This window comes from Mobula birostris, chromosome 24, assembly GCF_030028105.1.
Source record: "Mobula birostris isolate sMobBir1 chromosome 24, sMobBir1.hap1, whole genome shotgun sequence".
In the NCBI taxonomy this organism is placed as follows: domain Eukaryota; kingdom Metazoa; phylum Chordata; class Chondrichthyes; order Myliobatiformes; family Myliobatidae; genus Mobula; species Mobula birostris.
In genome coordinates, this window is record NC_092393.1 from 6,872,387 (window position 1) to 6,880,873 (window position 8,487).

General features: G+C 46.9%; 1 protein-coding gene across 1 annotated transcript in view; it reads right to left on the reverse strand.

The window, feature by feature from the left end:
- myo15b (myosin XVB) overlaps window positions 1-8,022 on the reverse strand; it is a 210,376-nt gene extending 202,354 nt beyond the window's left edge. The window contains exon 1 of the mRNA XM_072242387.1: window positions 7,974-8,022. The gene's annotated coding sequence lies outside the window, so the exon portion shown is untranslated. The remainder of the gene's footprint in view (window positions 1-7,973) is intronic.
- Window positions 8,023-8,487: the final 465 nt, after the last annotated feature.

Consider the following 8,487-nt stretch of genomic DNA (forward strand, 5'->3'; position numbering starts at 1 on the left):
CATCGTCTGCCCAGCCATTCATGCTATGTGTAATTAATAAGGATTTAATTAATTATTTGAACCTGCCACACTCCTTGGCTACAATTATATCCCCGATTTAAATCTATTATTCTAGATTAAAATTAAAGAACCTGCTAGAAATCTGAAATATAAACAGAAAATGCTGGAAGCTCTCAGCAGGCCAGGCAATGTCTGTGGCAAGAGAAACACTTAACGTTTCTGATCTGGTTCCTTTCCTATTACTTGCCCTAGATATTTAACCTAGTAAGCATGCCTTGAACTGCTTCCAATCCATTAAAGCCCTTCCTTAGATATTGTGTACAACAGTATTCCAGAAGAGGTGTTACCAGTGCCCTTAAAAACTGAGATGGGAAGAGGTCAGAGTCTGTATGTTCCTACTAGAGTGAAGGGCAAGATTAGGGAACTTTGACTGATGAGTGATATTGAAACTTTAGTCAGGGCAAGGAGGGAAGCATACGTCATTGCCAAGCAGCTGGAATGAAGCAAGTTCCTTCGGGAAGCACAATAAGGAACTAGGAGGATATAAAGGAGCCATGCATCCCAGAGTGCTTAAGGAAGTAGCCCAAGAAATAGTGGATGCATTAGTGATAATTTTTCAAAACTCTTTAGATTCTGGACTAGTTCCTGAGGATTGGAGGATGATTCCAATGTAACCCCGCTTTTTAAAAAAGGAGGGAGAGAGAAACCGGGGAATTATAGACCGGTTAGCCTAACATCGGTGGTGGGGAAAATGCTAGAGTCAGTTATCAAAGAAGTGATAACAGCAACTTGGAAAGCAGTGAAATCATCGGACAAAGTCAGCATGGACTTGCGAAAGGAAAATCATGTCTGACGGATCTCATAGAATTTTTTGAGGATGTAACTAGTAGAGTGGATAGGGGAGAACCAGTGGATGTGGTATATTTGGATTTTCAAAAGGCTTTTGACAAGGTCCCACACAGGAGATTAGTATGCAAACTTAAAGCACACAGTATTGGAGGTAAGTTATTGATGTGGATAGAGAATTGGTTGGCACACAGGAAGCAAAGAGTGGGAATAAACGGGACCTTTTCAGAATGGCAGGCGATGACTGGTGGGGTACCGCAAGGCTCAGTGCTGGGACCCCAGTTGTTTACAATATATATTAATGACTTGGATGAGGGAATTAAATGCAGCATCTCCAAGTTTGCGGATGACACGAAGCTGGGCGGCAGTGTTAGCTGTGAGGAGGATGCTAAGAGGATGCAGGGTGACTGGGATAGGTTAGGTGAGTGGGCAAATTCATGGCAGATGCAATTTAATGTGGATAAATGTGAAGTTATCCACTTTGGTGGCAAATACAGGAAAACAGATTATTATCTGAATGGTGGCCGATTAGGAAAAGGGGAGGTGCAACGAGACCTGGGTGTCATTATACACCAGTCATTGAAAGTGGGCATGCAGGTACAGCAGGCGGTGAAAAAGGCGAATGGTATGCTGGCATTTATAGCAAGAGGATTCGAGTACAGGAGCAGGGAGGTACTACTGCAGTTGTACAAGGCCTTGGTGAGACCACACCTGGAGTATTGTGTGCAGTTTTGGTCCCCTGATCTGAGGAAAGACATCCTTGCCATAGAGGGAGTACAAAGGAGGTTCACCAGATTGATTCCTGGGATGGCAGGACTTTCATATGATGAAAGACTGGAGGAACTAGGCTTATACTCGTTGGAATTTAGAAGATTGAGGAGGGATCTGATTGAAACGTATAAAATCCCAAAGGGATTGGGCAGGCTAGATGCAGGAAGATTGTTCCCGATGTTGGGGAAGTCCAGAACGAGGGGTCACAGTTTGAGGATAAAGGGGAAGCCTTTTAGGACCAAGATTAGGAAAAACTTCTTCACACAGAGAGTGGTGAATCTGTGGAATTCTCTGCCACAGGAAACAGTTGAGGCCAGTTCATTGGCTATATTTAAGAGGGAGTTAGATATGGCCCTTGTGGCTAAAGTGATCAGGGGGTATGGAGGGAAGGCAGGTACAGGGTTGGATGATCAGCCATGATCATACTGAATGGCGGTGCAGGCTTGAAGGGCCGAATGGCCTACTCCTGCACCTATTTTCTATGTTTCTATGACATATCCCTGATGGATAAGGGAGAATCCAAATAGATTCTATATTAAACTACAGAAAGGGTTAGTCCCCTTAAGCGCTCAATCGGTGTCACGAATGCTGTATCTGTCTTCCAGAGGGAAATGGACTGGATGGTGGACCAGTGCCAACTGAAGGCCACGTTCCCATATCTGGATAACATCACCATCTGCGGCCACGACCAGCAGGATCATGACAACAACCTCCAAAAATTTCTCCAAGCGGCCAAAGCTTTCAATCTCACCTATAACAAGGACAAGTGCGTGTTTGTGACCAGCTGACTTGCTATCCTTGGGTGTGTCATGGAGAATGGAGTCATTGGCCCTGACCCCAACCGTATGTGCCCCCTGTTGGAACTCCCTCTTCCCTACACCCTCAGAGCCCTCAAAAGGTGCCTGGGCTTCTTTTCATATTACGCTCAATGGGTCTCTAACTTTGCAGACAAGGCCCGCCCCCTGGTCAAGTCCACCACATTCCCCCTCGCTGCCGAGGTCCACGTGGCCTTCAGCCGCATAGAAGGGGACATTGCCAAAGCAGCAATGCATGCGGTGGATGAGGCCATTCACTTCCAGGTACAGAGTGACGCCTCCGACTTCGCACTGGCTGCTACCCTCAACCAGGCAGGAAGACCAGTGGCGTTCTTCTCCCGTAACCTTCAAGGCCCTGAAATTCGGCATTCCGCGGTGGAGAAAGAGGTCCAGGCCATAGTGGAAGCTAGTAGGCACTGGAGGCATTATCTCACCGGCAAAAAGTTCACCCTGCTAACTGACCAGTGCTCAGTGGCATTCATGTTTAATAACCAACAGCGGGGCAATATCAAAAATGTTAAAATTCTGAGGTGGAGAATCGAACTCTCCACCTACAACTATGACATCATGTACAGGCCTGGGAAGCTCAACGAGCCCTCCGATGCCCTATTTCGGGGAACGTGCGCCAGCGCGCAGATCGACCGGCTATACGCTCCACATGTAGATCTTTGCCACCCGGGGGTCACCCAGCTTTTCCACTTCGTGAAGGTCCGGAACCTGCCTTACTCCCTTGAGGAGATCAGGATGATGACCAGGGACTGCCAAGTCTGAGCAGAGTGCAAACCGCACTTCTACCGACCCGAAAAGGTACAACTCATCAAGGCCACCCGCCCCTTTGAGCGACTGAGTGTTGACTTTAAGGGCCCCCTTCCCTCCACCGACCACAATGTGTACTTTCTTAACGTAATTGACGAGTACTCGCGGTTCCCCTTCGCCATCCCCTGCCCCGACACCACTACCACGTCAGTTATAAAAGCTCTGCGCAAGCTCTTCACTCTGTTCGGATACCCATGCTATATCCACAGTGACAGAGGGTCCTCGTTTATGAGTGACGAGTTGCGCCAATATCTACTGGCTAGGGGAATTGCGACCAGTAGGACCACGAGCTATAATCCCCGGGGGAATGGACAGGTGGAGAAGGAGAATGGCACAGTGTGGAAAGCCACACTCTTAGCCCTCAGGTCAAAGGGACTGCCGGTCTCCCGCTGGCAGGAGGTCCTTCCCGAGGCACTCCACTCCATCCGCTCCCTGTTAGGCACGGCCACCAATGCCACCCCTCATGAGCGGCTCTTTTCGTTTCCCAGAAAATCGACCACTGGAACCACCCTACCATCTTGGCTGATGTCCCCGGGGCCAGTGCTGCTCTGGAAACATGCGAGGAGCAATAACTACTCCCTGACGGTTGAGAGGGTTCACTTACTTCATGCGAACCCCCAGTATGCCTATGTGGTTTTACCTGATGGGCGGGAGGACACGGTCTCCATCCGCGACCTGGCGCCCGCAGGAGCACCAGGCCCCTACTCTGAACACTCCGTGGTGACTATTAACCCCGTATCCACTGATATATATACCCACCAGACACCGCACACCCCAAACCCTATACAGACACCACACGACACTCCCACACCGGGCGCGACGCACACGCACGAGGGATTGCCGACGCCTAACGTGCTGGCACCTGAAGTCAGGCCAGAGCCAGCACAACCACCATCGCTGGTGCAATCACCGCCGGTGCTACATAGATCACAGCGACGGACTCAACCGCCTGATAGACTTAACCTGTAAATATACTTCTTGTAAATATTGTCAGTCACTTCACCCCGCGGGACTCTTTTTAAAAAAAAGGAGGGGTGAATGTGGTAAACCATATATATATGTTGTAACTGGGTTACCTGTCTGGACACGGCCCTCTGCTGACTGCCCCTGTGGCTCCTCCCACAGACCCCTGAATAAAGGCGATTGGGCCTTGGCTCCTCCTCTCAGTCCAGGGGCAGACACTCAGCATGCTGGAGGTCACATTTTACTGCGAATAAAAGCCTTTCAGTACTTACTCTACTTCCAGTCTTTTGGAGTTATTGAAGGTGCATCAGCAATATTTATTACAGACGTGGTTTGTCATTGCCTTCTTCTGGGCAGTGTCTTAACAAGACGGGTGACCCCAGTATTATCAATATTCTTCAGAAGTTGTCTGTCTAGCATCTGTGGTCATATAACCAGGACGTACAGGAGTGAGATATGCCAACTAGTGAATGGTGCCACAGCAACAACCTGGCACTCAACGTCAGTAAGACGGAAGAGCTGATTGTGGACTTCAGGAAAGGTAAGACGAAGGAACACATACCAATCCTCAGAGAGGCATCAGAAGTGGAGAGAGTGAGCAGTTTCAAGTTTCTGGGTGTCAAGATCTCTGAGGATCTAACCTGGTCCCAACACATTGATGTAGTCATAAAGAAGGCAAGACAGCAGCTATACCTTATTAGGAGTTTGAAGCAATTTGGCATGTCAACAAATATACTCAAAATCTTCTATAGTTGTGGTGTGGAGAGCATTCTGACAGGCTGTATCACTGCCTGGTATGGAGGGGCTACTGCACACAACCGAAAAAATCTGCAGAAGGTTGTAAATCTAGTCAGCTCCATCTTGGGCACTAGCCTACAAAGTACCCAGGACATCTTCAGGGAGCAGTGTCTCAGAAAGGCAGCGTCCATTATTAAGGACCTCCAGAACCCAGGGCATGCCCTTTTCTCACTGTTACCATCAGGTAGGAGATACAGAAACCTGAAGGCACACACTCAGCGATTCAGGAACAGCTTCTTCCCCTCTGCCATCCGATTCCTGAATGGACTTTGAAGCTTTGGACAGTACCTCACTTTTTTTAATTTACAGTATTTCTGCCTTTGCACATTTTTTTAATAATCTATTCAATATACGTAACTGATTTACTTGTTTATTTATTATTATGGTTTATTTTATTTATTTTTTTTATCTGCTAGATTATGTATTGCATTGAACTGCTTTTGCTAAGTTAATAAATTTCACGTTACATGCTGGTGATAATAAACCCAATTCTGATTCTGATACTTTCCCCCGCCCCCGCCAAATGCAGATGTTTGATAAGGTGTTCAACAAAGCCCCATACAATGCACAAGAGAAAATGAAGCCCACGTGATTAAAATAAGATTTCCAGTGTTCAATATTAGAACCACAGCTCTCTTAGATATGTACAAGAGACACTTAGACTTGCATAAACGTGGGGAAAGTTCACAAAGCTGCTTCCATCTCAGAACCAAACACAGGAATAACATAAGGGCTACAGATTTCAGAATGACAGTGACAGATTGATGAAAGAAGCTTTACTGGATTGAAGCAACAAGTGAAACATTTGAAGGTTTTCCTAAGTATCACAAAAGAGAGAAGAAAACACAGAACTTCAAAGGTGGCAATATAATGTAAGAAACATGCAGCCTCACGTCCCTGTTTCGCTGTCTGAAGATCATACCTGATCTTTTACCACAGCACCACTGTCTTGCACTAACCTGACATCCCCTTATTCCTTTAATACCTAAAACCTCTTCATAGATTGATTCAGCAAGGGCCAGCCAGTGGCGCAATGACATTGGCGCCAGACCCAGGAGCGAAGGTTCCTGGGTTCAAAACCAGTCGGATCTGCTCCCAAGTACGCTTTCCATCTGTGCCAGGTTGAGTGTCAAGATTGTAACTCAAAAGTACTGCGAAAGTGTCTGTGTGAGGAGTGGCGCGTCAGTCTCTCTCTTGTTCCGTGCCTTGTAAAAAGCCATGAAAAAGACATCATCACGGACGCACGCACATGCAGACACACACGCACAGACTCACATGCACGCAGGCACACGCCAAAAAAAAGAGATTGATTCAGCAATTGGTAAATTATCCATAGTTTTGGGCAATGAATCAAGGAGGAGATGATTCCCCTCGTCGCTGACAATCAACACTGGCGCACCTCAAGGATGTGCGCTTAGCCCACCGCAGTATTGCAGCTCACTACATGCACAGCTGTGTGGCTAGGCACAGCTCAAATGCCATCTAGAAACTTGCTGATGACACAACTATTGTTGACAGAGTTTCAGATGGGGATGAGGAGGTGTACGGGAGTGGATAGATCTGCTGGTAGAGTGGAACGATAACAACAACCTTGCACTCAACGTCAGTAAGACAAGGAATTGATTGTGAACTTCAGGAAGGGGAAGTTGAGGAACACACACCAGTTCTCATCTAGTGATCAGCAGTGGAAAGGGGAGCAGTTTCAAGTTCTTGGGTGTCAACATATCTGAAGATCTATCCTGGGCCCAATTGATGCAATTACAAAGAAGGCACAACAGAGGTATATTTCATTAGGGTTTTGAAGAGACTTGGTATGTCATCAAGGACTCTCGCAAATTTCTACAGATGTATCTTGAAGACCATTTTAACTGGTTGCATCACTGTCTGGTATGGAGGGGCCACTGCACAGGATTGGAAAAAGCTGCAGAGAGTTGTAAACTCAGTCCGTTCCAACATGGGCATCAGCCTCCCCAGCATCGAGGACACCCTTAAAAGGTAATGCCTCTAAAAGGAGGCGTCTATCATTAAGGATCCCCATCACCCAGGACATGCCTCTTTTCATTGCTACCATCAGGGAGGAGGTACAGGGGCCTGAAGACACACACTCAACATTTCAGGAACAGCTTCTTCCCATCCCTTAGCAGATTTCTGAATGGACAGTGAACCCATGAAAACTACCTCAGTATTTTTTTTCTTTTTTTTTTTGGCTCTTTTTGTGTTAATTATTTAATTTATTTTTATATGCCATATATTTCTTATTGTAATTTATAGTTTTTATTACTGGGTATCCCAATGTACTGCTGCCACAGGACAACAAATTTCACAACATATGCCAGTGATTCAGATTCTGACTGATCCTATTTAAGGAAAAGTAAATGGCAGTAGTCCAGGGAAATAAGGCGAGGGAGAACGAGAGGGAGAACGAGAGGGAGAACGAGAGGGAGAATGAGAGGGAGAACGAGAGGGAGAACGAGAGGGAGAACGAGAGGGAGAGCGAGAGGGAGAACGAGAGGGAGAACGAGAGGGAGAGCGAGAGGGAGAGCGAGAGGGACAGCGAGAGGGAGAACGAGAGGGAGAGCGAGAGGGAGAACGAGAGGGAGAGCGAGAGGGAGAACGAGAGGGATGATGCGTCGGTGACTCTTGACCCTGATCATTTCACAGGGATCATCCAGAAATCTTCCTTCTTCCTGCAAAATTCATGTTAAGAAGAAAAGCCAAGGAGCAGTGGGAATTTGCATATATTAAACGAAACAGTGACCTCCATGATGTGTTTGCTTTGAAAAATTAGCAATAAATAAGAAGTCAGACCACCATCTTTATGAAGACTCCCAGTTCATCATATCTGTACATTTTATTCGAGCAGTTAGGCAACAAAAACTCAATAATAGTCCTTGCTGTATGTACATTTCAGAGAATTAATGTCACAGGAATCTTGTTATCTGTACAATCATTTGAACTACTCACCCTCGTGCTTTCCTTCAGTCGTAGCCTTGCAACATGGTTAGTTGGCCCTCCTCCTTCTGCATAGTCCCCTGTAGCTCGGATGCCTGGTGGCTGCTACGCAGGTTGCCCCCAGCCGTCCTTGAGCTGGAAGGGCTGCCTGCTGATGGCTGAGAAGCTGCGCTCTGGGCAGCTCCCCTTGTGATCTAGAAAGGACACTGCCTGAGAAACTGCAATAGGAGAGGAGATAACAATATCCTAAGAAGGACAACATTTTCTCACTCCATACTCTCCTGCTGGGAGGCTGACAGTGGGCTACAACACTCGTTGTAGGACTGTCTTACACTGTTACAGACCACACCACCACGCAGCGTCCATCACTCTGTCAGAACATTTTATTCAAGTAGGTTGGTGACAACGACTCAGCAATGGACCTTACTGTACACACAGCACATTCCACAGCATTAAAGCATTAACTGCAGTCATTTGAGCTACCGACCCTTGTGTTTCCATAGAACAATGCAGTACAAACCCTTCA